This window comes from Mauremys reevesii, linkage group 8 (genome assembly GCF_016161935.1).
Source record: "Mauremys reevesii isolate NIE-2019 linkage group 8, ASM1616193v1, whole genome shotgun sequence".
NCBI classification, from domain to species: Eukaryota; Metazoa; Chordata; order Testudines; family Geoemydidae; genus Mauremys; species Mauremys reevesii.
Window position 1 is genome coordinate 49,836,586 of NC_052630.1, and position 8,210 is coordinate 49,844,795.

The 8,210-nt window shown below is 52.8% G+C and overlaps 1 long non-coding RNA gene across 1 annotated transcript; it reads right to left on the reverse strand.

Annotated features, from left to right (window-relative positions):
- Nucleotides 1–230: 230 nt before the first annotated feature.
- On the reverse strand, nt 231–7,313 carry LOC120370065. The gene is made up of 3 exons (XR_005583591.1): nt 7,276–7,313; nt 1,872–1,984; nt 231–307 (listed from the first exon to the last, which is right to left on the reverse strand). It is a non-coding gene; the product is annotated as an uncharacterized LOC120370065 (long non-coding RNA).
- Nucleotides 7,314–8,210: the final 897 nt, after the last annotated feature.

Here is an 8,210-nt window from a genome sequence, read left to right on the forward strand (position 1 = left end):
GGAGAGAGCTTGAGAGATTATAATTTGACACTTGCACCCCAGGAGCCATGGGCCAAGTCAGAGATCTGCACTAGCACTGTACACCCCCACCCCCAAAGCCATCTCCTACACCCCAAGAGTTTACAATGCAAGTAATCAGTCTCAGCCAATAGGATAAATCCAGCCCTTGCTGCAGCAGACAACCCCCACAGACTCTACCAGGAGATGCACCCACAGATGTCAAAGCTGGACGGGGTCTCACGCATTCTTGAGGGCTTGTCACACATTGTCCTTCTTCACATTGGCCAGAATCCCGCTTCCTCCAAGGCTGCATGACAATGGGACAACTGAAAAGGAAACTAGTCTCTTTTCTATTGGAGACCTTCCCAAGAGACAGACCCAGACCTTGCACACCCAACCCCCCCCACACAGAGTGCAAATGCAGCAGGCTATTGTGCCTGAATCTGGCCGGCAGCCACCCGGCCCCACTGCAGATTGTACCTGGCAGTAAGAACAGTCTGCAAGGGGAGGCAATAAAGGGTCACTGCTAGGCCAGGGGGTCCATGTGATCCAGGGCCCCTGTTGAGAGCCATCTCCTGGCACCTTAATTAACTATTGACACATACACTGATCCAGAGCCCTCATTACACGCCTTTGCCCCTTGATGCCCCGTTGCGGCTTGGAGAGGCAGGCTGAGAACAGACAGTTCCAGCCTGCACTTTCCCTAGTGGATCTGGCCAGAGACATGTACTCTTTTCACTCCCACACGTAGAGTATCTCTAGTCCTCAGCCTTCACTTCCGGGTTCCCCTCCAGGCCCTAGATTAAGCAAAACAGGATGTGGAGCCAGCCAAAGTCACTCCTGTATTGGCCAGCAGGGGTCACTGCAGAGTCACACACAGCACTCCCTAGCCTCAGCGCCTGGGGAGGGAGGGGACAGAGCCCAGCAGCCCTAGTTCCAAGCTGTGGCTTTGACTTCACCATGATAGGAGAAGTGAGAACTGGTGGTGAATCCCTAACATCTATCGCATTGATTGAGTCAGTGCCAGCTCCAGTGAAACGTGAGGCTAGTTGCTCTGCTCTAGAGATAAAGGTTATGAGGATGAGAGGCAGGCTCTCTGCGCAGTGCACATTGATGTGTCCCAAGGGGGAACTAAACCAGTGATGTGTAAAATACATTCAGGTGCTTGCCTGTCCCAGGAAATAAAGCATGTAAAGCCAGTGCCCTCCCACTGCCCTTTAGCAGACAGACAGGGAATAACTCTGGTCTCCATAAACATTTCGCCCTCGCCTCAGAACTATTTCTAACGTCAGAGGGAGCGTGAGCAGTTTAAAACCGGAACAGCCATCGCAGTCTTCTCTGCATTGCCAGTATTTAACTTATTAATGTACAAAGCAAAATACAGGAGCTAAGGATCTGGCACCCAGCGTAAGTGGGCAGAACTCTAGCGACATCACACTATTGAGAGAGCGGCCGTGTTACAGAGAGGGTTAGCCCCCTGCCTATGACCACGCAAAGAGAGGGGCAGAGACAGAAAGAGAAGTCCGCCTTCCAGCTCCCTCCTCACCCAATCAGCCTTGTTTAGTATGCGGTGGCTTCAGCTATCACCAAACACAACCCAGTTGCCTTGTGAGGGACTGGAAGATCCTCTTTTCCCCCACCTCGAGGATTCCAAGCACCCGCCCAGGCCTTCTTGTTTTAATTAAAACTCCCTGAACTGGCTGTGCCTAGAACATCTTTGTCAATCACTAAATAGTCTAAATCATGGTGGAACTAGACTTGTATGAGTTGCTGGACTTGTTTTGCATCACTGGGAAGGGAGTTTTCCTTTTATGTGCAACAAGGTCTTGGATATCAACTCCAATCTCTGGCCTGCTTTCTCAGACACGTACCTCCTCTGCATCTGGTCGCCCATCTTTGTATAACCACGGGTATCGCTTTTCCTCCGAGATGAGTGTGTAACTCCTACTTACATCCATTTGTTTCCTAGGGCAGAAACAGATCCCTGCAAAAAATGGTCACAGGAAGTGTTATCATGCCCCATATTCCCCACAAGTGCAAATTTTAATTCAGTTAACTACAACAATACGAGAAATAAATGCCAAAAGCGAACATCCGACATCATCTTAGGATCAGACACTCAGCAGGGTGAATCCACCTAGCTCCACTGAAAAGCTCTATTTTGGTATTGCAAACATCTGTCCAGCAGGAGAACAGAGCTCATCTCACAGACCACCCGCCAAGCAGCCATCAGATGGTGACAACCATAGGCACCAATTCCGTGAGCTGGAGCACCCATGGAAAAAAATAGTGGGTGCTCAGCACCCCCCAGCAGCCCCACAGATCAACACTTCCCCGTCCCGTCCAGCACCTCCCGCTTGCCGCACAGCGTTCAGGAAGCGCTGGGGGGATTGGGTGGAATGAGAGCTTAGGGGAAGTGGTTGAGTGGGGGCGGGGCCTGTGGCGGAACGGGGGTTGAGCACATCCCAGGATCTGAGTACGTCAGGTCCTATGGTAACCACCTTTGCTCACTGCAAACCCGTGCTGCATTGGAACTGGCACCAGGGTGCGGACCAGCTGAGGGTCTGGCCATCCAGGGTCTCTTCCATCTGGTTTTCACCTCATGGCATTTTCGTTCCCTACTTGCATTAGGACATGTACTTGTTGCTGAGCTCTTCCCAGCCACGTGCTAGGACAGGACTTCACAGCAGCATGGGCCCCGGAGCCACATCCCCCACTGCTGGAAAGAGCCAGGGAATAAAGGGTGACTGATGGGGAGGAGCAGGGTCACTGAACAGGTGGCAGAAGGGGCTCAACAGCCAGGGTTGGGAGGAGTTGAGGGAGAGCCCAGCTGGCATAATTAGAAGTAATAGGATGAAATTAGGCAAAAGAAAATGCAGGCAGAGGGTCAGGCCTCCTTTCCCAGCAGGAAGTGGTGGAAGCCTCATTGTTTGAGAGCTGTAAAACGGACGGTGCTAAGCTGCAATGCGAGTACTGTGGGGAATAATTCTGCACTGGCACCGGGGCATGCAGCACCGGCTGATGCAAACTCAGCAAGGCCAAGCATTGCCAGGCTGTTTGATGGCAGTTGGGGGGAGAAGTGGCATGGTCCCGGCTCCGTTCCTGTTGAACGACGTCTGCAGCATCAAAACCATCGCTGCCCGCTGCTCGGTTGTGCATGCCCTGGGCACTGCTGCACGCTTCCCATCACCCTTTGTGCCACCTGCCACAGCCCCTTCCATCAGAGCCCCAACACGGCCAGCGCAAGGGGTCAGGGTGAGGCTGGGAACAGCTCAGTTCCTGCCTGTAGAGGGTGGAGCAGATAAAGTGAGTGGGAGAAACAGCCCCATCTAGGAACCTGGGAGTTTTGCTCAGCTGGGCGGTCTCAGAGGCAAGGATGAAATATCGGGGGGGGGGGGCAAGGGACCTAGGCCCTGCATGGGTCAAAAGCCCCTCTCCGCGCCCTCTTGTAGCTGCCATTTTGAGTAGTGGGATCCAGGGGGCATAACTTGTGCCTACAGGGAAAGGAGCATTTATGGCTACGCTGTATTGCAGGCTGGCCCGTTTCCCTGCTGTATCCACCAGCCCTGCTTTTCCTCAGGGGAATTTCCCCAGCCTTCATGTGGCTGATAACCAGTCTTCAACAGAGACATCGGGCATCACACACACACGACGGCTGGCTAGGAACGTTTCATTAGCTGTTATGTATGAAGTGTAACCACACTGCAAACACCATCTGCCTCCAGCCCCTCCTGCTTGAGATCTCATGGGCTACACAAACGCTACAGCCCAAGCATCGTAAGTTACACCAGCGTGTGGGCTGGAGTAATTACATCTGCAGGAGAGCTCTCCCGTCTGCACTAGCAGTGCTACAGCAGCATCGCTGTAAGCTCTGTAGTGGAGCCAGAGCCACGGTCAAACAGTCTCCCTGACTCATGCCAAATACGTGGCCACAGTTACGATGATGTCCTAAAGCAGTGACTTCTTTGGTGCCAACATTCCAGCTGGACTTTGGATGTATAATGATGCAGAACGACTATTCATCACATTCCCAACCTAGGAAAGATACTTTTCTCTCTAACACATAGACCTGTACAGAGGGGCACACTGCTGCTAGTTTCACTACAGCCCGTGCAGGCTTGGCTTGCTGTCTCCCTGACCCATGCTTGCACACTCCTCCTGACCAAGTCTCCACTCAGCCCTGGGCCCAGCAGTTTTCCTAGGAGAACGGAGGTGTCTGGGTGTCTCCAGAGAGCTTGGGAGGTTCCCATGGTGTGGGGGGAGGCTGGGGCAGCTACGCTTTTATTATGCCCACATGGGCCTTTGGACATGAGATGAGAAAGGCAGAAATTGGGGTTTCTCGGTGCTGGTGCAAGATTGATACGTGGAGGGGGGAGGAGTGTAGAATTGTTTTTAAAAGGGAAGGTTGAGTAGCTGTCACTTCTCTTTTTGCATCTTTGGGGACCAATGTGGGGTGAGCAGGCAGCCCCTCTCCCCGCTGGCTGCCCCTACAATGAAAAGCGAAGCAGGAAAACACCTAGGACCCTGTCCAAACCAGGGCAGAGCTGTGCTGCCGAGATGTAAACTCCTGCAGCAGCAGGTTGCCCAGCGACTCCAGCTGTGGGTGTGAGAACGAGGACTATGGGGAGCGTGTTTAAAATAAAAACACTTGTGAACATGCAACTGTTGCCTAGAAAAAGCACAACAGGCAGGTGCACTGACATCAAGCTGCTTCCCCTGGGATAAACACTCACATCAGGATTCTGCAAACACATGACTAACGTGCTGGTCCGTTTTCTCCAGCCCTGCCTGGGTCTTCCCCACTCCCTGCTTTCTTGGTGGGTTAACTCTATGGGAGGGTGAGCACAGAGCAGACGCCTGGCACAGTCAATCTTGCATGCTAGCAGCCAGATTTCTAGGGAGCTAGGAAGTTTGAATGGGATTTCACAAGGATCTCTCCCAGCTAAGGTCTGAAAGTCTTTGGGGGAGGTGGACCCTGTGTAGCTGCTAAGTGAGAGCTGCCTGCAGCATAATGGCTTGTCTACACAGGCCAGTTAGCATGCAGCAGGCCAGGGTGTGAATCTACAGGGCCCACTAGCTCCTCCAGGCTACCTCCCCATGTGGACACACTGCGCGCTAACAGTGCCTGTGTGTGCATTAGCTTAACACACGTTAAGGCCTTGTCTGCATGGAGAGTTAGTGCACAGCCAATCGGGGGAGGTACTCTCCAGTGCTCCAGTTTGCTGTGCGGTAACGTCCAGTGTGGACATTGCTACAGCGCAGCACAAGCCTGGAGTGTGGCGGGGCTCACTACACTTCCACACCTAGCATGTTAAACCCTGCTAAGGTACTTCTCCCCCTCCCCCCCTTAATGCTTGCTGCGCATTCACTTGCTGTTGGTGCTGGGTTCCTTCCCCACGGTGCCCCTTGGGCCGGGCCCCTGAACTCACCTGGGCCTCTACTCTGCCACCTCCAGGTGTTCCATCAAGCTAGAGGCTCAGCCCTCCAGCTGAGCCCCAGCCAATCCACCCTTCCTTCAGGGTTCGCAAACAGAGGCAAAGGGATTTTCCCATAGATGGGCTAAGGCCTTCTGCTGAGCTGTGACCCCCGGGAGGCTCACAGGTTAGCGTGGAGAAATAGTTCCACGTGGCAAGTCACTATCAGGTCCTGCCAGCCTACAGGGAGGGGCTGTCAGGCAGCAGTTGTCTGAGGAGCCCCTGCCTTCAGCCTGCCCTCTCTCCAGGAGCCCAGGACGGGAGGTCTGCCACCAAGTTCCAACGGGGCTGGGTTTTCCCTTGCTAAGATCCACCCCCCATCCAGGTCGGACATCTCACAGGTGGGGCCACCTGAGCCCCCCAATAGCTCATTAGTCCTGTGTTCTCCAGTTCAGGGGTATCCCACTGTGCAGACAAGCCAATAACCACCCCGCAACATAATTCGGCAGCCTCGGTGTTTGGAGTAGGTCAGGAGAGGAAGGGCAGGGCATTCCAGAGAAGAGATGGATGTACAGCGAAAAAGTCTGGAATAGGGAGATGGGCTGATTGAGCCGGGGGGCTGCAGAGTGGGACTGAGATGCACTGGCAAAAGCCCTGAGCCAGGGGTGGGCTAGAGAAAGCCTGAAGGGCGCTGGCAGAAGCCCATGCTTGTAAGAGCAGAGGTTGTATCCTGGAAGCACTAGAAAAATGAGCACCACACTGGTCAAGTGTCTTTGTCCCCCTCTAGCAGCTGGAGCATATAACGAGGTTTCTGATTCCACGTCTGCCTTGAGTCTGATGCACCAGGCCCTCCAACTAAGCCACAGCAGCTCCTGGCATTAGAGCCTGAGGTTTTTGGTTCAGCCTGGAGTGATGTTACTCTAGGACATGCCCACTGCCTTCCACAGCTGTATCCCATCAAACCTCCAAGCCCCTGTTGGTCGCCTTTACCTACCAACCCCACCCCTAAGCTCTCCCCAGGCTCACAGCCCAGTGAAAAGCGAGGAGATCAGGATACTGAAGCCAGGCAAAAAGATGGGGACACTTTTGTGCCAGGACACTAAAAATTCCAGCTTTGGCTAAATCCTGTGTGAGGCTGCTCAAAATTGGGACAGACCAGAGGTGTTTCAGGTCAAAATGGAGGGTCTTTGGCAGAACCTCCTGGGGGAGCCTGCGTGATCCTACCCAGAATCCACTCTCTCCATCTCACGACCTCTAACGCTCATTGAATTCACCCTACTGCCTGCCCTGCCCACATCTATCTGAAATGAATCCACCTGCGTCAGACCCATAGCAACAGACTGGGCAGCAAGTGTAAGCTGCTTGGCGAATATTCTTTGAGCCTGCTCTGTAAGTCCACCTCCCTGAGCTGAAAAGGGATCATCTCTGCAGGCCTGCTAGATGGAAGGAATTGGAAAAGACGCGTCAAGGTCATCTAGAGGCAGACAGTGCAGGGAAGTGCACTATGGCTAACCTCAAGCATTCGGAAAGCATGAGCCATGCTCCCCACCCCCACCAAATGATATATATTGTGGCAAAGTTCCTCCTCTCCTCTAGTAGGTCCTGCCCTTATTGGCAGATTTCCTCCCCTCAGTGGTCTTCCCCTTGGATGAAACCCACAGTCTGGATCACCTCCTCCTATGTCTGATTAGGAGTAGCGAGGCTTGGGGGGAACCCGGGCCCGCCCTCTACTCCGGGTTCCAGCCCAGGGCCCTGTGAATTGCAGCAGTCTCTATAGTGCTACTTGTAACCGCTGCTTGACCGCTACAGCTCCCTGGGCTACTTCCCCATAGCCTCCTTCAAACACCCTTCTTATCCTCACCATAGGATCCTCCTGTGTCTGATACTGCTTGATTGTATGGTGTTTCCTCAATCCTCCAGTAGTACACCCTCTCAGTTCTTAGTTGCTTGTTACTTGTGGCTCTGGCTCTGGCTCCCAAGCTCCTCATACGCCCTTCCTTCCTCTGGCTCCTCCTCCTTGACTGGAGTGAGCTCCCCTTTTTATACCAGGTGCCCTGATTAGCCTGCCCTGATTGGCTGCAGGTGCTCCAATCAATGTAGCTCTCTCCAGGGCCTTCTAGAAAGTTCTTAATTGGCCTCAGGTGCCTTAATTACCCTGGAACAACTGCCATTTTGGTTCCCATGGTACTAGGGATTTGCTTAGCCTGGGGCTAACATACCTGTTCCTGAGTACTTTCCTGTAGCCATCCGGCCTTGCTCCATCACAATATATATTCCCAAAGTAGGCTTAAAAATCTTGAGATAACCATTAAATGTTGGGCTTTTGATTCTACACCTCTGAGGTTCAATTCTTCTAGCAAGCGGAGCGCCTCATGTAATCACACAGCTCCATGCTCTGGGGCTGTAAGTGAGACACCAAATGTCACAAGACATGGCACCAGGTGTCAAAAACATGGAAATGAGATAAGGAGACGGTGTGAGCTCAAGGCCTCATCTGTCCAGGCCATCACATACAACAATGCTAGAATTTCACACGCTCTTCTCACAAGATATCCAGTGGCTCTGCAGTCAGTTGGGGCTGATAACTGTGGTGTTAAAGGAGCACTCAAGCAAGACAAGCCTATAAGAGAGAAGCTAAATGAATTTTTTGCATCAATCTTCACTGTAGAGGATGTGAGGGAGATTCCCCCTCTAGAGACATTTCTCTTTAGATGACAAATCTGAGGAACTGCCCCAGATTGAGGTGTCAGTAGAGATGGTTTTGGAACAAATTGATAAATTAAACAGTAATAAGTC